Source organism: Hyperolius riggenbachi, chromosome 11 (genome assembly GCF_040937935.1).
Source record: "Hyperolius riggenbachi isolate aHypRig1 chromosome 11, aHypRig1.pri, whole genome shotgun sequence".
NCBI lineage: Eukaryota > Metazoa > Chordata > Amphibia > Anura > Hyperoliidae > Hyperolius > Hyperolius riggenbachi.
Window position 1 is genome coordinate 41955419 of NC_090656.1, and position 25115 is coordinate 41980533.

Sequence of the window (25115 nt, forward strand, 5' to 3'; positions counted from 1 at the left end):
AGTGTTAGTTGGTGGGTGGGGATGAGAGTGAAGGGTGTAGATGAGCATAGCTAAGCCTGTAACGTGTATAGTAGACTCTGATGAAGGATAGGTGATCAGAAACGTTCTGTGTGGTACCAGCGGCCAGCTACGGAAATGGAACCTTCACCTGTTGAGGGACTCGGATAACAGAGCGCGCAAGAGAGCGACAGTGACTAGCGAGTGACAGTCTGGGTGGAGCAGTAAAGTGTACACAGTCTGCTAGACTGTTACTATATTCCCACCCAGAGGGGAGGAGGAAGCTTCCCAGGCACGCAGCTCACACACGAGATAGACACATACAGAGTGTCAGGAGGAACATGACCTGGAAGCCAGGAATGCCATAGAAGCTGCCACATCGCTCGCCCAGGATCACTACGCGGGAAGTGGCCACTCCGAGCCCCTCATACGGGCTGCGTCTCTCCAGCTGGCAGCGCGGAGTCACATGGAACTGCTGTGCGGATCGGGAGCTCAGTGAGCCTCGGATGTGAGTAAAGTTGTGTAGATGCCGCTGGCGATGTGATGTACCTCTGTGTGTCTCTGTGTGATGTGGCGCTGCTGCTGCTGAGCGCTGCTGAACGCTGCTCGGCGCTCTCTCAGCTCCGCGCGCGCTGCAATTAGTGTGCTATGTATAGGGGTGCTATATATAATGGCCCCAGCATTGCGTGACCAGTGCAGTCTATTCACCAACTCGTGTCAGTTTACAGAAAGAACATTAGAAGTGCTTATCAAAGGAAGTGATTTTTTAAGGCAGAACTGCTCACTATTTCCTTCAGTTCAGTTGGTCTTGTGATTCACAAACAGGGCAAGTGTACCAGAAATGTGCAGCACATGGTGCCAGACTGCAGTCATAGAGGGGGGTGCCAGCCCCCCACCTACACATTTACATGACAGGAATATTTCTATACCCTCCCCCCACCACCACTACCAATCCTTCCTGTTGAACCCCGCTGAGCCCAGTGATGTAGTGAGTGGCTTTTCTGTCCTTTTTCTCTGAACAGGTCATGGAACCATTCTAAAGGTACCCATTTATGGTGCAATACTTTCCCTGAGATGAGATGTTTCCATCAGATTTTTACAATTGAATTGTACAGAAAAGCATGATATAGGTGGAGAGAATTGATGTTACACAATTCTACCGTCTATTGGAATAGAACATTTTGTTGATAGGAATGTTGGATTTTGCAATCATTTCTGAAGAGAGGAAGTCTGGTTTATGCCATCAATCGATAAATACCTTCCGATTACTTTCAGTAACGTTCTCCTTTAGGCTTGGACCACGCTTGTCCATGTGAAAAACACTCATTTTTTATGCACATGATATTTGCACACAAATTTCTGCGTGTTTTAAGGTGTGCGTTATGCCACAGCAGCTGAAGATTTGCAATAAAATCACACACAATGGGCTTGATTCACTAAACCGTAATAAACCAAATAGCCCACCTTATCAAAGATATCACACCTTATGAAAGATATCACACCTTATGAAAGTTAACATGCCTTATCAGAGTAGCATAGCGAGTTCAGGAAACAGGCAGCTGATACAGGAACCTGGACACCGGTGTGGCTGTACAGCGTAGCAGAGGTGAGTGAATCACAAAACGGGCTGGAGGTGTCTAAACATCACTCAACACCTGATGGAAACCCATAGTGGAGGCTGCTCTCTGCATTTCGTTTTAAAACCTGCCATTTTCCTGTCAGTGCTGCTGATCCTTCTGTCTCTAATATCTTGAGTCACTGACTCAGAAGAAACATGCAGAACTGGCATTGTGAATGGAGCCTGATTCTGCTGGCTGAATGCTTGTTACCTCTGTGACAGGACGATCAGTATGACAGCCAGACAAAAGAGAAAAAAGTCTGGAGATTCCTCCTTTGATGATCCTCCTTTGCCATATACGAGTGTTCAGAAATGTGCTTAGTGTTCTCTTTTAAGCTCTGGAATTGCAGTAAGATGGCCTGAACTAGATGTTTTACTTCCAGCTTAGAGTATTGGCAGTTTGCCATATAAAGAAGTGAGGATGTTTTGATGTGTGGAGCTCATTGACTGTTATTTCTGAGATCAGGCATCACACTATTTCCTATGAGTGTTGGGGGGGATTGGCTGAAATCTGGTGGAATTTTGGCTGCCTCTCCATCTGGGGCAGCACCTCCAGGACTCTGGAAATTGTGGAACGTCCCTGTAAGCATTGTGCTGGATCAGGAACAGTTTTTTCATCTGAGTTGTAGCACGATGGCAGCAGGATTTATGCTATTTCTACACGCATTATATAATCAGTGAGAATTATGCAAATTCCATCCATAGAAGTATAGAGATTTGTGCAGTGCTTCTATAGTATCTTAGCAGCCGGCGTCATTCATCTATTTCACGGTTTCCTGCATTTTCTGACCTCTCATGTGGTTTTGCAGAGCTCTATGCTCCATGTAGCAGCAGCAGTGTGCATGTGTTACAGCTATGCACATCTGTCCGGGCCTTGTGTTGCATTACATGTGCTGCGCCTGTAGAGAGAGCCCTGTACAGTGCACCTCTTGTGCTGATTTCTGTGCTGCAACATCTGTTGAATGTTCAGCAGGTCTTGTTCACACCTGGGTGCTTTGATGGTTTACATGTTTCATCTACCACATATCTGCTTACATACACAAAATCTGACTTTCAGCAATTCACAATGATAACCCTATTAGAAGGAGATTAATATTTACTGAAACTACGAAACTACAGAAATTTTTATGAAATTGATAAAACCTGTAAGTTACTGATAGCTTGACCTATACTGAAAGCTCAATCAAGGCGTGAGGGGAAGATATGCATACTCATCAATCCTCAGTCAGTCTAAGGCCTGGAACCCACTACAAAACGCTATCGCTAATCGCAATCGCTAGCGTTTTGTGTGAGCAAGTGATTTCATGAGCGTTTTTGGCAGCGATTTTAAAAAGTGCGAGGTTTTTGCCAGCGATTGTGTAGCGGTTAGCGATTAGCGTTTTTAATTCTGATTGGTCCTTTCAATTAATTTTAATTTTTTTATAGTGTGCTGTAACTTCAAAACACTAGCAAAATCGCTATGTGTAGGTTTTGATGAGCGATTAGGCCAGCGTTTATATACTTTACATTGCATAAACACTAAACGCTAAAAATGCTGCATGTCCTGCGTTTTGCGTTTTGGTAATCGCAATCGCTCCAGTGGTATTTGGCCCATCCATTAACATTAGCTGAGCGTTTAGGGAAATCGATAGCGGTTTGAATCGCTTACTAAACGCTCACAAAATCGATCTAGTGGGTTCCAGGCCTAAAGGTGGCCACACACCATACAATGTTTTAAATATTTTTTTTCAATTCAAGAATTGCAATCAATTTTTCTGATGGATTGTAACATTTCAAAAATCTGACCAATGCACCACACACATGTTACATTTTTTCCCTAATTATGAAAAAAAATGATTGAAAACTCTGAAAAAATTGCTTGGGTCTTTACATCATGTAATTGACAATCGACCACACACCAGACAATTTTGATAAAAAATGATTCGAAAAATCCAACGCTCCCGATCTTCTTTTATCAAATAAAAACAGGAAATTCGATCAGGTTTCTCGAGCCATTAAAAAAATTCTTTTGATTTTTTTGGGTACAACCGACATAATTATCGAATTGGTGTAAAATTGGATCTTTTAATTGTAAGGTGTGTGGCCATGAATGAGAGGTGCCCCAAATTATAAAATATTCAAAACCATTAAAATAAGGTAAACTGCTTACCCAAAAGATGAATGTGTAAGCCTGTATGCTCAAATAGAATGTACTGCTTTCTTGTGCAAGAAATTCTTTTTGAGCATACAGGCTTAAGGTGGCAATAACGATACACACGATACAATAAAATGATCAGATTTTACAGTAATTCGATAAAAACGATCGTATCTCGAAACCTTTTTTTTTTTTTTTATATTCGACTGAAAAATCTAATTGGATTTCCCGTTTTTTTTCGATTTAAATCGATCCGGAATGCCAGATATTTCTCTGCAATCTCTACTAAAGATTGTATGGTGTGTGTTGGATTGTTAATTTATTAATATACACACCCTAACAATTTTCTCTGAGTTTCCAATCATTTTTATCATAATTGAGGAAAAAATTGAACATAGGTGTGTGGTACATTGGTTATATTTATTGAAATGTTACAATCAGTCAGAAAAAATTATTGCAATTCTTAAATTGAAAAAATTGTATGGTGTGTGGCCACCTTTAGACATTTATCTTTGGTTAAAGGAAACCAGAGATGAGCTGTATCGAAAGATTTATACATACCTGGGGCTTCCTCCAGCCCCATCAGCACGGATCGCTCCCACGCCGCTTTCCTCAGACATCTGTACCGGTTCCCGTAACTTCGGCCAGCCGCGGCCAGTCTGAGCATGTGCAGTGCGCTCTCTCCATCGGAAAATAGTACTGAGCAGGCAATCTTTCTCTGTGCACAAACCTGACCCCTTTGGATGAATTTTGGTCTGGGAGTGTGGGGTAACCATTGGCTATCTATGGCGTCATCACCCAATGGATTTTCTCCTTTCACCACCATATCTCATACATATGTCATATTGCTAAACGTTTAGTTAATCAGCTTTGTTAGTGTGCCTTAGGGCTAGTTAACGTTAGAAGCGCAAATCACGATTTTGCCGTACAAATTTTTTTTTTAACGCGATTTGCACTTGTGATTCCCATTCAATAAAATGAGAATCACAACACAATCGTCCCCAAAGCGCTACATGCAGCGTGTTTACAATTTGTTCAAATCGCAAACACTGCATTGAGAATGATCCCATAGGGATACATTAGCTGCATCGCTTTGCTGGTCTCCGGAAATCAACAAAGTGCTACAAAAGGGCCCAATGTAAACCAACCTTTACTGTGAGTGTCTCCTTTTGAGAGGTTAGGTTTAGGATAGGTTTATTGGTTAGGGAAAGCTTTCTGGTTGGGATAGGGTTAACATGGAAAATACCTGTGCCATCCCCAGGTGCAGCTTTTCAAGTTGTTCGGCCGTATAGCTCTTGAGACAATCTTTGTAACTACTCGCGCTACCAAGTAGTTTGAGGATGAATGCATCCCTGATGCACATAAGCAAGTTTGGACTCGCACATGCACAGTACGAATGCGCTGCTCTTTTGAACTAATCAGGGATGAGAGCGGTTACAAAGATTACCCGAGGGGTTCCAGAGAACAATTTGGTGGAATATCTGCAACTGGGGACAGCGTGGGGGTGGCCGGAAATGCATATTTCCAATTCCACGGAAATTCAGATTTCCGCCAATGCTGATTCCCAATTCCGCGGATTTTCATGTTCCGAGGAGTCTTTCTATTGGTCATTTTTTGCATTTTCTGATTGGCCAAATACTGTACTTACGAGTTCACTCTGCATTCCCAGATTGGTTGAATGCTTCTGAGTTCTGTGATTGGGCTAAAATGAGTTGCGGTAGTGCGGTATTTCTGACAGGAAAAGCCGATTTCCAATTGGAAATGCAGAGTTTTCCACAAAATCCGAACAAGCATCCCTAGGACGGTGCAGGAATGATGGAGAAACAGGAAGGCTCTATGGCAGGGTTTCTCACCTCAGTCCTTAAAGGGAAGGTCCAAGCAAAATAAAAAAATGTGTTTCACTTACCTGGGGCTTCTACCAGCCCCATGCAGCCATCCTGTGCCCTCGTAGTCACTCACTGCTGCTCCAGTCCCCCGCTGGCAGCTTGCCGACCTTGGAGGTCGGCGGGACGCATTGCGTACATTTTTACGCATTCCCGCTAGTGCAGGAACATTAACACATACATTTTTACGCATTACTGGTTCAATGCGTAAATTTTTACGCCTTGAAATCAGCAGGGTTTCAATCAGCGGGAGGGAAGGGACGCGGGCGGGTAGCGCCGATACAGAGGAGGCGGGGGAGCGGCGCTGACAGACACCGCATAGGTAAACATTGTGCTGGCGACGCGCTGCGTGTCACTAGCACGGCGGAGGGGATAGCAGAGCGCAGGGGGGTCCTGTGGGCACACCATAGGGCAACAGAGGCTGGTATAAGTGTGCACAATCAGCCTCTGTGGCCCACTAATATAATTAAATCTCACCTCGGGTTCTCTTTAAAGAGAACCTGTAACCAAAAAAAAGTTCCCCTGGGGGTTACTCACCTAGGGAGGGGGAAGCCTCAGGGTCCCAATGAGGCTTCCCCCTCCCCCCCCCCCGTAGCTGCAGGCAGTCCAGAGCTGGCTCCCCCGAAGTGTCCCGGAATCCTCTCTCGACAAGCCTGATAAGCGCTGATTTATTTACCTTTCCTGGCTCTAGCAGGGGCGCTTTTGCGGCTCTCCGCAAGGAGATAGGCGAAAATAGCCGGCGTGTGTACGGACCATTAGAAATAAAACATTAAGATCAGATACATCAGTCTAAAGGGGCCCATACACTCAGTCGATTTTCTGGCCGACTGATCGATCCAAATCGATTGATCGATTGCAAATCGGTTGGCAAATCGACCGATCGATGGCTGATTTCGATCGATTTCGATGGGTTTCCATCGAACTGGCAGGGTGGAAAATCTAGGTCGATCTGATGAGATTGCTTATCATTTTGCATTGGCCTTAATGGAAATCTGATGGCAAAACAATGCCATCAGATCGAATTTCAATAGATTTCAAACAGAAATCTATTGGAATTCTATCCTGGTAAAAAATGTTCTAAAAATGCATCAGATAGATCATCAGAAGCATTTCTTATCTATCTGCTGCCAATCTGACGAGTGTATGGGCACCTTAATTGTTTCCAGTACAGGAAGAGTTAAGAAACTCCAGTTGTTATCTCTATGCAAACAAGCCATTAAGCTCTAAAGGTAGCCATACACTGGTCGATTTGCCATCAGATTCGACCAACAGATAGATCCCTCTCTGATCGAATCTGATGAGAGAGGGATCGTATGGCTACCTTTACTGCAAACAGATTGTGAACCGATTTCAGCCTGAAACCGTTCACAATCTGTTGTGGTGGTGGTGCTGCCGCCGCTCTCCCCCCCCCCCCCGGCATACATTACCTGCTCCGCCGGCGCGACTGCCCCCGGTCACCGCTGCTCCGTCTCCGCTGCTCCGTCTCCGCTCTGGTCTCCAGGTCCAGCATGCTTTACTCCTTCTTCCTGCCAGGCAGGAAGTTTAAACAGTAGAGCGCCCTCTACTGTTTAAACTTCCTGCCGGGCTAGAAGAAGTGAAGCATTCCGGACCCGGAGACCAGACCAGACCAGCGCAGGGACGGAGTAGCGGTGACCGGGGGCAGTCGTGCCAGCAGAGCAGGTAATGTATGCGGGCTCTATTGCGTCGGTAGTCGGGTACTCGAATGCCGCTAGCGGTGCACTCCCTATCCGCGGGCGATCGACGGTAATTTTCAGCACGGAGCGATCGTCGGGATCGGACGAAATGGATCGAAATTCGGCGTGTTGCGCGAACGATGTGACAGCAGATTCGATCCCAGATTCGATCGAATCTGCTGTCGATCTGGTGGGAGTCGGCCTAGTGTATGACCAGCTTAAGACTTTCAAAGACATGGAGAGGGCTGTTATCTGACTTTTATTATCTCAACTGTTATTTAATTATTTACTTTTTCTCTGCCAGAGGAGAGGTCATTAGTTCACAGACTGCTCTGGAAGAATCATTTTGAATGCTGAGTGTTGTGTAATCTGCACATATTATAGAATGATACAATGTTAGAAAAACACTATATACCTGAAAATAAAAATATGAGAATATTTTCTTTGCTGCTAATCTTCTAGTAATTATTCATAGTACACAACCAATTCACTATATCTAATTTTTTTTTTCGCTTCAGTGTCTCTTTAACTACTAGGCCTGAACGATTTTAGTAAAAAATTGAATTGAGCGATTACTGTCCGAAATCGGGATTTCGATTCACAATTTCTTTCAAATAAAGCATTGTTCCCCTTTTCTGTGTGCCTCTGTCCCCGTCTCTCTTTTTGCACCCTGTGTCTCTCTTTGTGCCACCTTTGTCTGTGTGCCCTCTGTGTCTCTCTCTGTGCCCCCTCTGGGTCTCTCTCTTTTCTTATTTGTTTCTTTGTGCCCCTTTTGTCTCTCTGTGCCCATTCTGTGTCTCTCTCTGTGCCCACCGTGTCTCTCTCTGCACCCACCCTGTGCCCCCATGCTGCGGCAGTGCTGGTCATACCTTCCAGCAAGAGTCCAGCGATGCCCATCTAGCCACTTCACCTCCTGCAGGCTCTAATGCACGGCATACTTCCTGTATGTCATGTGACATACAGGAACCAGGAAGTATGACGTGCACAAGAGTCGGCAGATGGCAAGAGAGGACAGACAGCTCTGGACTTGTGCGGAAGTTATACCCAACACTGCCGATGCTGCGGGCCACATGCGCCCGGACTTCGGGTAAGTTTGAAGCCGCTTCTTCAAACTTCCCATGTGTAAATGATGTGATCACGATAATCGCCGCTTTGACGTTTCCAAAATTGTAATCTTTGTGATCGCGATTTCAGTTTAAATTCGATTTATCTTTCAGGCCTATTAAATACCTCTGTGGATTTCCACAAAACATGTACTGTTGGGAGTACTTAAGAACTGAATGTAGAAACTCTACCTTATGGTATCCAGAGCCTTCTCTCTACTTAGATAATTATCAAACCTGACGTGAGTTTCCTTATTTCAGGTTTTCTTTAGGGCCCTTTCACACTGGTACTGTGCGGTAATTTTACTGCAGCCTAATGAAAGTCTATGGAGTAGCTCATACCACTCACAGTGCGGTACACTGCACCGGATGTGCCCTATCTAACCCCAGTACATGCCTACGTTGCTGTGCTGCACTCTGCGGTGGACCGGAAGTCATGTAAGCCTATGGCGACACAGGTGTTTTCAAAATGTTGGCGGCGGCGCTCATGCGTGTAAGCGTATTTTCACAATACGCTTCTGGACACTTCCGTATTTCCAAAACAGGAAGTGAGTACAAGCGAGTGTCACCTCCTGTTTGGATTTGAGGCATAAGGGGATTACCGCATACTTACGCAGTAATCCCCGAAGGCCTGTTTTTGGCGGTGTGGTCCCCGAGCAGCTCCACAACACTGCCGCCAATCTGCAGTCTGAAACCGGCCTTATGCCAGAAACCCACTAGGAGCGATTCCTAATCGCTAGCGATTTGAAAAAGCTCTTGCTAATGCAATGCTATGGGGGATTTTTATAAAATCAAATTGCTCAAATGGGATCACACCCATAGCATTACATTAGCAAGAGTTTTCAAATCGCAAATCGCTCAGAAAATCGCTCCTTATGGGCTTCTGGCCTTAAGGTTAGGGCTTCAAGTGGTAGCCACTAAGGGATTTTGTTAAGGTTATGTATGAGCGAGGAGGGAGAGCTGGGGTTCAGTGAAGATCTTATAAGTTAGAGGAAGTTGTTGTGTTGTATAATTGTGTTGACAAGAATTCAAATCCCAACTTTCAGCGGTTGAACGCATAGCACAGTGGTCCTCAAACTAAGGCCTGCGGGCTGAATGTGGCCCCCTGAGGCTTTTTTACTGGCCCCCCACACACAAATGTATTATAGTTGCAGTCAGCTACATCTTTAAATATTGGTGGTCCGCACATAGAATGAAGCCAGAAAGCAGTAATTTGCTGGTTTCCAATCAAATTCCACATCAGGTGACACTGAAGTCAGGTTGTCACCTGGGTATGCTTCATTGTCTGGCCCGCCTTCGAAGAGGAGATGCGCGCACATCGGCGTGCACGCGCTCTCCTGCTAGCCCCATAGAAGGCCGTTCACATCAATTGGCGTGGAGCGGTCAGCAAGAAGTTAAAGACCTTAATAGTGTATGGCCAGCTTAAAGTGGTCCTGAACCTTTGCACAGGACAGAAGGAAAACACTGAGAAATGCACCCTGTATGTATTTAGAGAGTTTAGCCTGTCTGATTCCCCCTCATCTGTGACTAATCACAAGTGTAATTGGAACTGTCAGTTGTGTCAGCTGGCTGCCTCGGCAGAGCAGAATATTTGTAAACACTGAATTTTAACCCGATGTCTGCTTTCATGAAAGTAGCAAGTAGGCACACTGCAGATTTATTGCAGGATTTGTATCAGCTGTAACAAAGAAATGCTTTTCTTTAAAGGTTATTATGCTTTTGCTTATCTTTTAGAGCAGAGAGGAAGTTCTGAGTTCAGGTCCGCCTTAAAGAGACACTGAAGCGAAAAAAAATATGATATAATGAATTGGTTGTGTACTATGAATAATTACTAAAAGATTAGCAGCAAAGAAAATATTCTCATATTTTTATTTTCAGGTATAGTGTTTTTTCTAACATTGCATCATTCTATAATATGTGCAGTTTACACAACACTCAGCATTCAAAATGATTCTTTCAGAGCAGTCTGTGAACTAATGACCTCTCCTCTGGCTGAGAAAAAGTAAATAGTTAACTAACAGTTGAGATAATAAAAGTCAGAAAACAGCCCTCTCCATGACTTTGAAAGTCGTAGAGCTTAATACCTTTTTCGTATAGAGATAACAACTGGAGTTTCTTAACTCTTCCTGTACTGGAAACAATTAGACTGATGTATCTGATCTTAATGTTTTATTTCTTAGCTGTACTACACATACAAATCATAATATCATAATTTTTTTTTCGCTTCAGTGTCTCTTTAACCTTGAAGAACAATAGCCTCTGTTTGGGAGAAGAACATGCAGACTTTTAAGGGGCAGAAAAACAACTTTAAAAGCGTACTTTTAGTGCACCTTATAAGTAAAAAATGAATTGTAAAAATGATTGAAACAATTAGAATGCTTTTATTTAGTGCATACAGTACTAGGATTCCTCTTAAACTGCTTATATGCAAAATCCACCGTTTGGACTGTCCCATTTCTGGTGTTCACATCTGAATGTAGGGAGGATACCAGTTGTATTGGAGAGTGAGCAATTTTTGCTGGCATCTGCTATCACTGTCTGCCTTAGTGATGGACTGCAAGTAATGATTGTTAACTCATTGGCAGCACGGTGGGGTAGTGGATTGTGCTCTCGCCTTGCATCTCTGGGTCCCCCATTCACATCCCAGCCAGGGCGCTATCTGCACGGAGTTTGTATGTTCTCCCCATGTCTATGCGGGTTTCCTCCAACCACTCTGGCTTCCTCTCACATCCCAAAAACATACAGATAAGTCAATTGGCTTCCCCCTAAATTGACCCTAGATTACAATAGACATATGACTATAGTCAGCATTAGATTGTGAGCTCCTCTAATGCTGGGCATACACGGTGAGATAATGCGCCGGAATCGAGCCAGCGGCTTGATGCCGGCGTGTCACCGCTCGTGTGCGCGTGGATCGATTCCCGCTCGTCCCCGCGGGCACTTCCTTATCAGAGCTTCGTTTTTGCCCATTGTCCGCCCCCGGGGATCGAGCTGAGAATCGATCCACGCGGTGATCAGACATGTCGGAAATTATCAATCGAGCCATCAGCATCTCGATTGATAAGAAAATACAACGCTGTGTATGCCCAGCATGAGGGACAGTTAGTGACAAGACAATATGTACTGTGAAATATGTTGGCACTATATAAGTACATAATAATAACAACTCATAAGAGAGTTAGGGCTTGATTCACAAAGCGGTGATAACCCAGTTAAAGACTTTAGGCGTGATAACCATTTTTATCATGCCTAAACTCAGTTTAGGCATGATAAGTTTAGGCATGATAAGTTTAGATAAGTGTACATAGCGTGCAAAGTCCCGCACGCAAAGCAGCTCCATTAAACTCTATGCAAAGTGCACCAGACTTTGCTAGCGCAAAACTTTTGATCAGCTGTGCACTGCGGTGCTAACCCAGTTGGTGCTTAAACTTATCGGGCTTGATTCACAAAGCGGTGCAAAGTGTTTGCACGCCAGTGAAAAGCCCCTTATCACGCCTAAACTCACTTTAGGCGTGATAAGAAGAAACTCGCGCGAAGTTACCGCGCGTACGCGCGCGCAGCTCCCGACGCTTCGCGCGAAGCTCCCATTAAACCCTATGGGACTTTGCGCGCGCGCTCACGCGCGGTAACTTCGCGCGAAGAGCAGGAAAAAGCGGTGATAACTCAGTGGTGAAAAGGTCATCACGCCTAAAGTCTTTTAGGCGTGATAACTGGGTTATCACCGCTTTGTGAATCAAGCCCATCACGCCTAAAAACTTATCACACCTAAACTTATCATGCCTAAACTTATCACACCTAAACTTATCATGCCTAAACTTATCACACCTAAACTTATCACACCTAAACTTATCATGCCTAAACTGAGTTTAGGCATGATAAAGGGCTTTTCACCAGGGTGCTAACTGTTAGCACCGCTTTGTGAATCAGGCCCTTAGTGTAGAGCAGTTGCATTTCCTGTATTGCTTCCTGTACTGAGCTCAGCTCTATGATGGAGATTACAGTCAGTCGATATTGTAAACAAAGTATCCCTTTGATAATAGCTTCCTGCAGCTGTAACTTTGCTCTGTATGCAGGGTTTGCTGTTAGGCAGCTATATGCTGTACACTTGTCACCTGCACCCTTCCTTTCTAGAGGCTGTTCTGGCATCTGAAGGCTTGTCCCTAGAGATGTTTGTGGCCAGACTGTACATTACAAAGCATTATTTCAGCTTGCCTTGCAGTTGTTTAGAGCTGTTGCCTTTACACTGAAACCAAAGACATCACTCTTTGATGACATTTTCTAGTTCGGCACTGATACACAGGCATAGCCGGACACAGCTAGCGTTAGGGGCTCTGTTGCTGGAACTAGTCTGGCATGGCGTCAGCCCCTGTAGATCAAATTCTCAGCCAAAGTCCGACACTTTAATCACTGCCGATCCCATGCTCCCAACCTGTGCGCCGCTTAAAGTCCATATTACTTTAAGTGGCAGAGGTCAAGTAAATATTGGCAGCATGGTGGCGTAGTGGGTAGCGCTCTCGCCTTGCAGCACTGGGTCCCTGGTTCATTTCCCAGCCAGGACACTATCTGCACTGAGTTAGTTGTTATCCCTGTGTCTGTGTGGGTTTCCCCTGAGCACTATAGTTTCCTCCCACATCCCAAAAACATACAGATAAGTTAATTGGCTTCCCCCTAAAATTGGCCCTAGACTACAATACTTATACTACAGGAAACATATGACTATGGTAGGGATTAGATTCTGAGGGGCCATAATACTCTGTACAGCGATGTGGAAGTTATATAAATAATAATAATATTACATTGGGGGAAGGGGGATTTGGGCTCGCCACTAGGGGTGCTGTTGCCGGACTTTGATCCGCCTTGCCACCATGTTGCACTGTGTATTACAGTAATTATGCTGGTGTGATGGGGGTGGAGCTACAGCGCTACTGCTGCATCGTCTCACCACGCAAAGAGCTAAAGACCTTTCCGGATCTCTGCTGTAGAGCATCCATGCCCCCCCCCCCCAAATAAAAAAGTTAGTGGTGGGGGGATTTGGGTTATGGCTAAATTGGATTGGAAAGGGTTCTATGCATTATTTGAATCATTATTTGTCAGTTTGATGTTGGCAGATCTGGGTGTTCATTTGTTAACCACTTATCACTACACTTATAGATGTAAAGAGAACCCGAGGCGGAATATTGAAATCTTAATGGGACCCAGAGGCATGTCATGTCATGTGCACAATGACATGCCACTGTGTCTCTCTATTTCCGCCGCTGGTCCCTCCTGCGCTCTGCTGTCCCCCCTGAAAATATTGCCAGGCTAGCGACAATCTGCTTGTCGTTAGCCTGATGTTTACCTTGCAACCTGTCAATAATTTTATCAGCATCACCTCCCTCATAGCGTAGCTCCCCCCGCAGCTCACCGCCTTGCTAGCTTCCTCCAATCAGAAGCTAAGCCACGACACAGGAAGTACTTCTTTAGTACATATCTGACAAGCTTTTTTTTGGATATGTTCCGAGGGTGTGCATGCAGCAACGATAGGTGCCAGGAGGACATGGGAACGCTGTAAGTATTTCATTTTTTACTTTAGGATTGCCTCAGATACACTTTGAGAATCTAAATCAGGGTGAAGAAAGATTATACAGTGGCAACCATTGACTACATAAATTATAAAGTAATTTGAAAAATAAGCACGCCCTGTTTGGGACCTGTTTTGCCGCACGGACCCACCACTACCACTGATCGCGCCACTCTCCTGCCACTGCAGCCCACTCTTCTGCCATCGCTATGACAGCAGAGCTCCGTGAGCCTATCAGGAGCTGATTTCATTGGCTCACTGTTAGCCAATCACATTGTCTAAAGAGGCCCATACACCTAACGATTTTCCCGCCGATATACAGCAGATTCAGTCACTGTGATCTGCTGTGTAATCATTGCACAAACGCTGACAGAATGATCGATTCCCTTCCGAAATCAATCGTTCCCGTAGATCCATCCGTGCTGAAGATTTTTCTCGATCGCCGGCGGGTCGGGAATCTGTCGATAGCGGCGTTCGAATGCCCGATGACCGAATACAGCAGAGATACATTACCTGTTCCGGCCGGCGCGACTCCCCCGGTCTCCGCTGTCTTCTTCTCTGCTGCGGGCTCCAGGGCTGCAGCTTCACTGAACTTCCTGCCCCGGCAGGAAGTTTAAACAGTAGAGCGCCCTCTACTGTTTAAACTTCCCCTGGATAGGAAGTTCAGTGAAGTAAGCCAGCCGGACCAGAGACCAGCACGGAGAAGAAGACAGCTGAGACCTGGGGAGCCGCGCCGGCCAGATCAGGTAATGTATAGCTGGCGGGCAGGCGGCAGCAGCAGCTCCACAGATTGTGATCGGTTTCATGCTGAAATCGATTCACAATCTGTTTGCAGTAAAGGCAGCCATACGGCGGTAGCGGCGGGTCCGTGCAGCGTGACGGCGGTGAGCCTCATTTTTTTCACCGAGTAGTCTCTGGTCCTTAAGGGGCCAGAGACTTCTGGTCTTGAAGTGTTTAAATAAACTTTCAGAAGTTGCTTACAGCTGCTACTGTGTTAAAATGGGAAAAAAATGTTTCTCCCAGACAGATCCCAGTGTTTCTGTTGTTTTGGTGTTCTGATGCCAGTCCAGCAAGCTCCCATGACTGGACCATGACTTGTCCATGGACTTTGCTGACTAATTCCTGCTGTAAGTGGACTTACTCAGTCAAGAAACTTCTGCCAGCCTTGCCCTGATAGAGCAGTGAATAAAGTTCCTTCATCATTCACTGCTGGTGGGTTTCCATGGTTACATGACATTCTCCTGATCCTCACTGGAAATAATGGTTTGCGACTGAGAATGTTTATTTTGTCAGACGATTCTGTTGTTCAGCACATGGCTGGATGAATTGACTGATATCTGTTGTTTCATCCGACCAAAACATTATGTCTCTGCCAGTGCCTGTAATTCAGCGATCTGTGTGCCTCTGCTTATCTCTCAGACTCATTCAAATAGCATGAGTTGGACCTCTGACTACAGAGGTAATCTGAGGGATGTCAAGGCCTCAAGAGCTGCACATTTTTGAAGGAGTACATGTTTTCTTTAGGTCCGGTTCACACGGACTGTTGCAGGGTGTCCTGCGGCGAATCGGTCAAATGTTTTTCTGAAATGGTGCAGAAAAACATGTGACAGCTTTCGGCAGCTTTCAGCATTTTTCACCCCTGCTAGCGGACATGGAAACATGGCGGTAAACAACCCTTGAAGCAGTCTGTTGCTTCTAGGGTCGTCTCAAACCATGTGTAAAAATAAGGTTCAGAATGCAGTGTTCGTGTGCACACAAGCGCAGGGGGCATCTCTACCACTCAGCAAGCGTCCGTGTGAACCAAGTCTAAAAAAAATAAATAGCAAATTTTATTACTGGTCGAGACCCAATCCAATGGCATATCTTGGAGATGTTCTGTCATGCTTTGACCAAATATCTTTCAGAACGCAGACACTGCTGTCTTTCCATTGCTCGATGCACTACAGACCTATATTACAGTCCTCACACCACTACCCACCACAAACCCACCTGTCCCTGCTGTGCTTGAGCTACATAATATGCAACCATGATTGATGAATTTTTAAAAGCAAAGCATTAAAGTGGACCTGAACTCTTGCACAGAACAGAAGAAAAACACAGAGAAATGTGCCCTGTATGTATTTAGAGAGTTTAGCCTGTCTAATTCCCCCTCATCTGTGACTACTCACAACTGTAACTTGATCTTCAGCTGTTTTTGCTCAGGAATCTCCTTTGCCACTGCAGAGCAGCTAACACGTGATGTTAACCCTATGTCTGCTTCCATGAAAGCAGGAAGAAGCCACACTGCAGATTTATTGCAGGATTTGTATCAGCTGTAACAAACAAATGTTTTTCTTTAAAGTGTACCAGAGTTGAATAAAACAAAAAAGATATATACAGTGGGTTGCAAAAGTATTCGGCCCCCTTGAAGTTTTCCACATTTTGTCACATTACTGCCACAAACATAAATCAATTTTATTGGAATTCCATGTGAAAGACCAATACAAAGTGGTGTACACGTGAGAAGTGGATCGAAAATCATACATCATTCCAAACATTTTTTACAAATAAATAACTGCAAAGTGGTGTGTGCGTAATTATTCGGCCCCCTGAGTCAATACTTTGTAGAACCACCTTTTGCTGCAATTACAGCTGCCAGTCTTTTAGGGTATGTCTCTACCAGCTTTGCACATCATGGGCTCGATTCACAAAGCGGTGATAACTCAGTTATCACGCCTAAAAGACTTTAGGCGTGATAACCTTTGCACCACTGAGTTATCACCGATTTGTGCTGCTCTTCGCGCGAAGCTACCGCGCGTACGCGTGCGCGCAAAGTCCCATAGGGCTTAATGGGAGCTTCGCGCGGAAAACTTTGCGCACTGAAAATTCGCGCGAGTTTCTTCTTATCACGCCTAAACTGAGTTTAGGCGTGATAAAGGGCTTTTCACAGGCGTGCAAACACTTTGCACCGCTTTGTGAATCAAGCCCCTAGAGACTGAAATCCTTGCCCATTCTTCTTTGCAAAACAGCTCCAGCTCAGTCAGATTAGATGGACAGCGTTTGTGAACAGTAGTTTTCAGATCTTGCCACAGATTCTCGATTGGATTTAGCTCTGGACTTTGACTGGGCCATTCTAACACATAGATATGTTTTGTTTTAAACCATTACATTGTTGCCCTGGCTTTATGTTTAGGGTCATTGTCCTGCTGGAAGGTGAACCTCTGCCCCAGTCTCAACTTTTTTGCAGTCTCCAAGAGGTTTTCTTCCAAGATTGCCCTGTATTTGGCTCCATCCATCTTCCCATCAACTCTGACCAGCTTCCCTGTCCCTGCTGAAGAGAAGCACCCCCAGAGCATGATGCTGCCACCACCATATTTGACCGTGGGGATGGTGTGTTCAGAGTGATGCGCAGTGTTAGTTTTCCGCCACACATAGCGTTTTGCATTTTGGCCAAAAAGTTCCATGTTAATCTTATCTGACCAGAGCACCTTCTTCCACATGGTTCCTGTGTCTCCCACATGGCTTGTGGCAAACTGCAAACGGGGCTTCTTATGCTTTCTGTTAACAATGCCTTTCTTCTTGCCACTCTTCCATAAAGGCCAACTTTGTACAGTGCATGACTAATAGTTGTCCTATGGACAGAGTCTTCCACCTGAGCTGTAGATCTCTGCAGCTCATCCAGAGTCACCATGGGCCTCTTGACTGCATTTCTGATCAGCGTTTTCCTTGTTCGGCCTGTGAGTTTAGGTGGATGGCCTTGTCTTGGTAGGTTTACAGTTGTGCCATACTCCTTCCATTTCTGAATGATCGCTTGAACAGTGCTCCGTGGGATGTTCAAGGCTTTGAAAATATTTTTGTAGCCTAAGCCTGCTTTAAATTTCTCAAAAACTTTATCCCTGACCTGCCTTGTGTGTTCTTTGGACTTCATGGTGTTGTTGCTCCCAATATTCTCTTAGACAACAACTGAGGCCCTCACAGAGCAGCTGTATTTGTACTGACATTAGATTACACACAGGTGCACTCTATTTAGTCATTAGCACTCATCAGGCAATGTATATAGGCAACTGACTGCACTCAGATCAAAGGGGGCTGAATAATTATGCACACACCACTTTGCAGTTATTTATTTGTAAAAAAATGTTTGGAATCATGTATGATTTTCGTTCCACTTCTCATGTGTACACCACTTTGTATTGGTCTTTCACGTGGAATTCCAATAAAATTGATGCATGTTTGTGGCAGTAATGTGACAAAATGTGGAAAACTTCAAGGGGGCCGAATACTTTTGCAACCCACTGTACATACCTGGGGCTTCCTTCAGCCCCATTCACTTGGATCGCTCCCTGTTTATTTCATTCAGCTCGGAGTCCATTGAAAGGTTATTATGCTGTTGCTTAAAGAGACACTGAAGCGAAAAAAAAAATATGATATAATGAATTGGTTGTGTACTATGAATAATTACTAGAATATTAGCATCAAAGATAATATTCACATATTTTTTTTTTAAGGAGTATAGTGTTATTTCTAACATTGCATCATTCTATAATATGTTCAGATTACACAAAATTCAGCATTTAAAATGATCCTTTCAGAGCAGTCTGTGAACTAATGACCTCTCCTCTGGCAGAAAAAAAGTAAATAGTTCAATAACAGTTGAGATAATCAAAGTCAGAAAACAGCCCTCTCCACGACTTTGAAAGTCGTAGAGCTTAATGGCTTTTTTGCATAGAGATAACAACTGGAGTTTCTTAACTGTTCCTGTACTGTAAACAATTAGACTGATGTGTCTGATCTTAATGTTTTATTTCTTAGCTGTACTACACATGCAAATCATAATATCATAATTTTTTTTTTCGCTTCAGTGTCTCTTTAACTTAGGAAATCGAAGGAATTTCTTCTGAGTTCAAGTCCGCTTTAATCAAGACCTTATTTTTTAATACTTTTATGTTGCATCTGATGTTTTTATTGAATCTAGCATCTGAGCATCCAGCAGCGGACAAGGAGAGGTAAAGTCTAGATCAGGCATGGGCAAACTTGGCCCTCCAGCTGTTAAGGAACTACAAGTCCCACAATGCATTGCAGGAGTCTGACAGCCACAGTCATGACTCATAAAAGCAAATGCATTGTGGGACTTGTAGTTCCGTAACATCTGGAGGGCCGAGTTTGCCCATGCCTGGTCTAGTGCATCAGGAGGGAACATTTGAGATCAGCGCTGCGTAATATGTTGGCGCTTTATAAATACAATAAATAAATAAAATGAATTAGGGGGATAGCGCTGGGCTTTCATCGCGTTCGTTGCTCGTCCTGATATTGCTTACCGCTGCCGCCCTGCAAAACAATTGACCACGACAGCCTGATATCTTGCAGTATGTCCAATCAATACATGTGATCAATTTCGGCCGAAATTGGTCACATCGTCGATCGGGCATGCTCTTGGCGGCACAGATTATTATCTGATTAGATGGTAATTATAGAGTCAAATGGTCGATCGGCCGCCAAGTCGATAGATGCATGGCCACCTTAAGTATACTAGCATTTTAATTATTTATTTTGTTAATTGATAACTAACAGTTTACACGTATTTTTCCGTCGCTCTGCTATAAAATGCTGGCTACTGTAATAGTAAGTTAGCACAAGTCCTGGGCTGCGCTGTGTGTGTATTGTGACGGCAGTCAGCTTCTCTCTGTTCATCTGCATGAAGTTTGAACTTCACACCTCCATAGTAAAAGTGACAGGGAGGAATAATGCTGCTTAATGGCAGTCCTAAAGCCTCTGTGTTTATGCGAGTGGCAGCTTATGACGCACTGCACGGATGCGATGTGATGCCTGCAGCATTGTCACAGTGCTACCAGTTACGCTCAGCCTGACCCAGAACAGGCTGACGGTGTCTTGGAGCGGGGAAGTAAGGAGAAGATGTTACGTAAATCAGACAGGAGAGATGGTTCAGCACCAGGGAATCTCAGAGCACATTTCTGTGCTGCAATCTGGGATACAATAAACACACTCACACTATTTTTGTGCCTTGCATGCTCACCATCTGGGGATCTTGTGAAGCCACCTTCTGCTCTTCCCAATCCATAGGGGTGTTGGGGGAGATATTGATACTGAGAAACCATCATGCCAGCGAGAGGTTGGCAAGAGATTTGCACATTTGCTGGAGTTGCTCCATTTCACGGGCATATTTAGCGGCAGAAATCTGTTCCAGTTCAGCGCAGATGTTACAAATAAAAAAAAGAGAAGGAATAGTGAAATTTACAGTGAATTTTTCTGCATCCTATATACTACTCGACAGCTGTAAATATGCACGGACCCAGGGTCTGTGCACATACAGCACAACCGGGTAACGTGACATCGATGTGCGCAGACTTTGGGGGTGGGGCTCTGCAGTGGTTGTGGTGTTGGGAGGTGGGGCACTGCGGTGGTTGTGGTGTTGGGCGGCGGGGCTCTGCGGTGGTTGTGGTGTTGGGCGGCAGGGCTCTGCGGTGGTTGTGGTGTTGGGCGGTGGGGCACTGCGGTGGTTGTGGTGTTGGGAGGCGGGCTCTGCAGTGGTTGTGGTGTTGGGAGGCGGGCTCTGCAGTGGTTGTGGTTTTGGGTGGCGGCACTCTGCAGTGGTTGTGGTGTTGGGCAGCGGGGCTCTGCGGTGGTTGTGGTGTTGGACGGCGGAGCTCTGCGGTGGTTGTGGTGTCGGGCAGCGGGGCTCTGAAGTGGTTGTGGTGTTGGGTGACGGAGCTCTGTGGTGATTGTGGTGTAGGGCGGCAAGGCACTGTGGTAGTTGTTTGTTGGGTGGCGGGGCTCTAAAGTGGTTGTGGTGTTGGGCAGCGGGGCACTGCAGTGGTTGTGGTGTTGGGCGGCGGAGCTCTGCGGTGGTTGTGGTGTTGGGCGGCGGGGCACTGCAGAGGTTGTGGTGTTAGGCAGTGGGTGCTCTGTGGTGGTTGTGGTGTTTGGCGGCAGAGCTCTGTGGTGGTTGTGGTGTTGGGCGGCGGCGCTCTGCGGTGGTTGTGGTGTTGGGCAGCGGGGCTCTGCGGTGGTTGTGGTGTTGGGCGGCGGGGCACCGTGGTGGTTGTGGCGTTGGGAGGCGGGCTCTGCAGTGGTTGTGGTGTTGGGAGGCGGGGCACTGCTGTGGTTGTGGTGTTGGGCGGCGGGGCTCTGCGGTGGTTATGGTGTTGGGCGGCTGCCCTCTGCAGTGGTTGTGGTGTTGGGCGGTGGGGCTCTGAAGTGGTTGTGGTGTTGGGCGGCGGGGCTCTGAAGTGGTTGGGGTGTTGGGCAGCGGGGCTCTGGGGTGGTTGTGGTGTCGGGTAGCGGGGCTCTGAAGTGGTTGTGGTTTTGGGTGACGAAGCTCTGTGATGATTGTGGTGTAGGGTGGCAGGGCACCGCAGTGGTTGTGGTGTTGGGTGGCGGGGCACTGCGGTGGTTGTGGTGTTGGGAGGTGGGCTCTGCAGTGGTTGTGGTGTTGGGCAGTGGGGCTCTGAAGTGGTTGTGGTGTTGGGCAGCAGGGCTCTAAAGTGGTTGTGGTGTTGGGCGGCCGGGCTCTGCAGTGGTTGTGGTGTTGGGCGGCCGGGCTCTGCAGTGGTTGTGGTGTTGGGCGGCGGGGCTCTGCGATGGTTGTGGTGTTGGGAGGCGGGGCTCTGCAGTGGATGTGGTGTTGGGCGACTGGGATCTGCGGTGGTTGTGGTGTTGGGTGGCCGGGCTCTGCAGTGGTTGTGGTGTTGGGCGGCGGGGCTCTGCGATGGTTGTGGTGTTGGGAGGTGGGGCTCTGCAGTGGTTGTGGTGTTGGGCGACTGGGATCTGCGGTGGTTGTGGTGTTGGGCAGTGGGGCTCTGTGGTGGTTGTGGTGTCAGGCGGCGGGGCTCTGTGGTGGTTATGGTGTCAGGCGACGGGGATCTGCGGTGGTTGTGGTGTTGGGTGGCGGGGCTCTGTGGTGGTTGTGGTGTCGGGCGACGGGGATCTGCGGTGGTTGTGGTGTTGGGCAGTGGGGCTCTGTGGTGATTGTGGTGTCGGGCGACAGGGCTCTGCGGTGGTTGTGGTGTTGGGCAGTGGGGCTCTATGGTGGTTGTGGTGTCGGGCGACGGGGCTCTGTGGTGGTTGTGGTGTCGGGCGACGGGGATCTGCGGTGGTTGTGGTTTGGGGCGGAGGGGCTCTGTGGTGGTTGTGGTGTTGGGCAGTGGGGCTCTGCGGTGGTTGTGGTGTTGGGCAGTGGGACTCTGCGGTGGTTGTGGTGTTGGGTGGCGGGGCTATGCAGTGGTTGTGTCGGGCAGAGGGGTTCTGCGGTGGTTGTGGTGTTGGGCGGAGGGGCTCTGTGGTGGTTGTGGTTTTGGACGGAGGGGCTCTGTGGTGGTTGTGGTGTTGAGTGGCGCAATACTGAGGGACACCTGTAGCTACCTATGACAGGCAAGGGAAGTAAGGGAGAAGTGACAGCTGGGTCAGCCAGCACACTTGCACAGTTTGGTGGGGGTGTTGTAGGTTCATTTTGCCAGGACATCTGTTTCTATAGGCTCCTGTGAGGTAAATCTGTGCCTGGAAATGGGGGTTTACTGGTTATACTCCTTAAGAGCTCTGTATGAGTGTGAGCAGTGGTTTTTGAAGTAGAACTCCATCTTGTGATTTTCATGGCTGTAATCATTCCTTTAGGTGCTGCACTGTTTGGTTCCTGGCCAGGCATGGGTCATTTATGGCTTCATAGTGCCAGATACTGCTTGGCAGGACTGAATTGCAGTCTGTGTTCTATCCAAGCTCCTCCACCTATCCAGTCATCACCCTCATGAGGTAGTCTGGGAGGAGCTTGAAGGAGGTGCACACAGAACTGACTCCAACCACCTTTAGGGCTGGTTCAGACGGACGTTTGGAGGCGTTGCGTTTGCTGGCGTCGCGTTCAGCAGCGTTCGTGTGCGTTTGGATGCGGTCGCGTTTTTTCTTCCCCTAGGGGGACATTAGCCGTCGCGGTTAACCTCCCCTGGAAGCTACATGTAGCTTCCAGGGGCTCCTTGAACGCCAGGGAAAATCGGGACCCAAACGCCGCGTTTGTGTAAACGCGCTTGAAAGCTTGGTACAAACGCTCCCATTCACTTGAATGGGAGCGTTTAACACCAAGCCCTGAACGCTGGCTGTAAACGCTCTGCAAGCGTCCGTCTGAACCAGCCCTTACTCTCTGTGCTGAGCAGGAGAGTGTAGAAGAAGGAGGTGACATCATTGCATGCGGTGGTGTCAAGGGGTACAGGCGCTCACGGTGGCAATTCAAAAATATGCTGGACAGATGAGGTTGTGCCAGCCTGTCAGGTGGACCTGCAACACTCGCCTGGAGCGTACATATACACTTGAAGGGAAATTTGCCAGGGGTCTGTCTGCCACAGAGAAATTGTATGGTGTTATCGCCATGCACTGAATAGAGCCCTTTCGACAAAATTTTTTCGAGCATGCTGGATCAAAGATTGTTTTGATTGATTTAGCTGGAAAGTGATGATCACATGGCCATGATGCGACATTGATCTCTGCCAGATTCAATCATTATTATCGAATCGACCAGATATTGATGCCAGTAACCAAGCAATATACGTGAACCCTTAATCTTTTAGCAGAGGGAGGAGTTGGGCTGGGTCAGATGATCCATGCACATACAGAGACAGATTGCTGACCCAGCTTAGCTCCTTCCTGACTATCTCATCTAGTGGAGTTTGGACATTTGTCTGTCCAATAAAATTGCGCTGGCAATAAAACAGGAAACAGATCTACAGGAACCAGCCTGCCATGAATTTTAAAAGAAACCTGAGATTAACTAATCGTAAAAATGTATACATACCGGGGGCTTTCTCCAGCCCCTCTCAGGCTGAGTGGTCCTTCGCTATCTTCCCAGACCACCTGGATCCTCTGCTAGGTGGCCCGGTATACTGCGCTTGCGTGGCCTGGCCGTGCGTGCCCTATGAATGAAAGCACCAGAAGCACGGATGCATTCCTCGCTGTCCTCCTGCGGACCTCCATTAAGCCGCAACCTGTTCCGGTAAGTGGCTGTGTGATGTCAGCAGGGGGCCTTCTGCGCATGTGCAGAAGGCCCCGGCTGACGTCAATCAGTCCGACTGAGCCGTCTACCAGGGTTTTGTTTTGCGACTACACAGAGCATTCCGGGCGGATTGCGGGAGGCACGCGTGAGGAGGGCAAGGGACGCATCCATGCTTCTGGGGCTGGAGGAAGCCCCGGGTAAGTAAAAAAAGGGATTTTATTCATCTCTGGGTCACTTTAAGGCTTTGAGAAACAGGCTAGTTTTTGATAGTCTGTTATCAGAGCACCATCTGTTACAAATTCACAAAACTTTATTTGTAAAGAGTGAAGCAGCAGACAAAATTCTTGGTGAGTACTATTTCTAGAAAATGTGAGCTAATTCACTAAAAATCTTGCAAAACAGGATAGGCTGTTCCCACGGCTGGTAAACATTGTCATTGTATTCTGTAGTTCTAGTCCATTACCCAGAAGCTAAAAGGCCCAGTGGATGTTTTGCTAATGTACAGAGGTATTTGGACTGAGGTTGATACTGCAATTCAATACTCAGTACAGGCGCCACTCAAATTCATATGTAATAGCAATGAAGTCACACAAATCCCACAGCATGATGTCATTTTCCTCCTCTGCAAATGTTTCAAGGCCCTGTTTCTTGCATATTTCAGTGCACCTCCACTACACCCAATCAGAAGCCACTCACCAGATGCGATGACCACCAGGGTCTAGGAGCACTTTGGGGATACTCCCAGGTCAACCCCGCCCTCCACTATCAGATACAATCCACTTCCTATTCCACCATCAATATCCCATTCATGGCCAGTGTGATAACCTCAAATAAAAACCTCTCATAGCGTAATACTGTAAAACTATTTAAAGTGAACCAGAAATGAAAATAAACTAATGAGATAAACAATTGGATTTGTCCTTCTACTCCTAAAAATGACTATTAGATATCTCAAGGTTTTATTTTATGTATAAACATTTATAAAGCAGATTTAATGTTTCATAGTCTCTGCTCAATTGCAGTGTCTCAGGAGTCCCAGAGTGAAAATACACTAACTATCGACCTTTTTATCTTTTCCTCTCACTGTAAAGTGTTTTATAGCTGTAATTTGTTATTAGTGAGGTGACTGGGTTTTGACTGGAGAAAAATGGTCAGT

General features: G+C 46.4%; 1 protein-coding gene across 1 annotated transcript in view; it reads left to right on the top strand.

The window, feature by feature from the left end:
* Window positions 1-290: 290 nt before the first annotated feature.
* Window positions 291-25115, top strand: part of CPNE2 (copine 2) — a 215659-nt gene continuing 190834 nt past the window's right edge. The window contains exon 1 of the mRNA XM_068260756.1: window positions 291-505. The gene's annotated coding sequence lies outside the window, so the exon portion shown is untranslated. The remainder of the gene's footprint in view (window positions 506-25115) is intronic.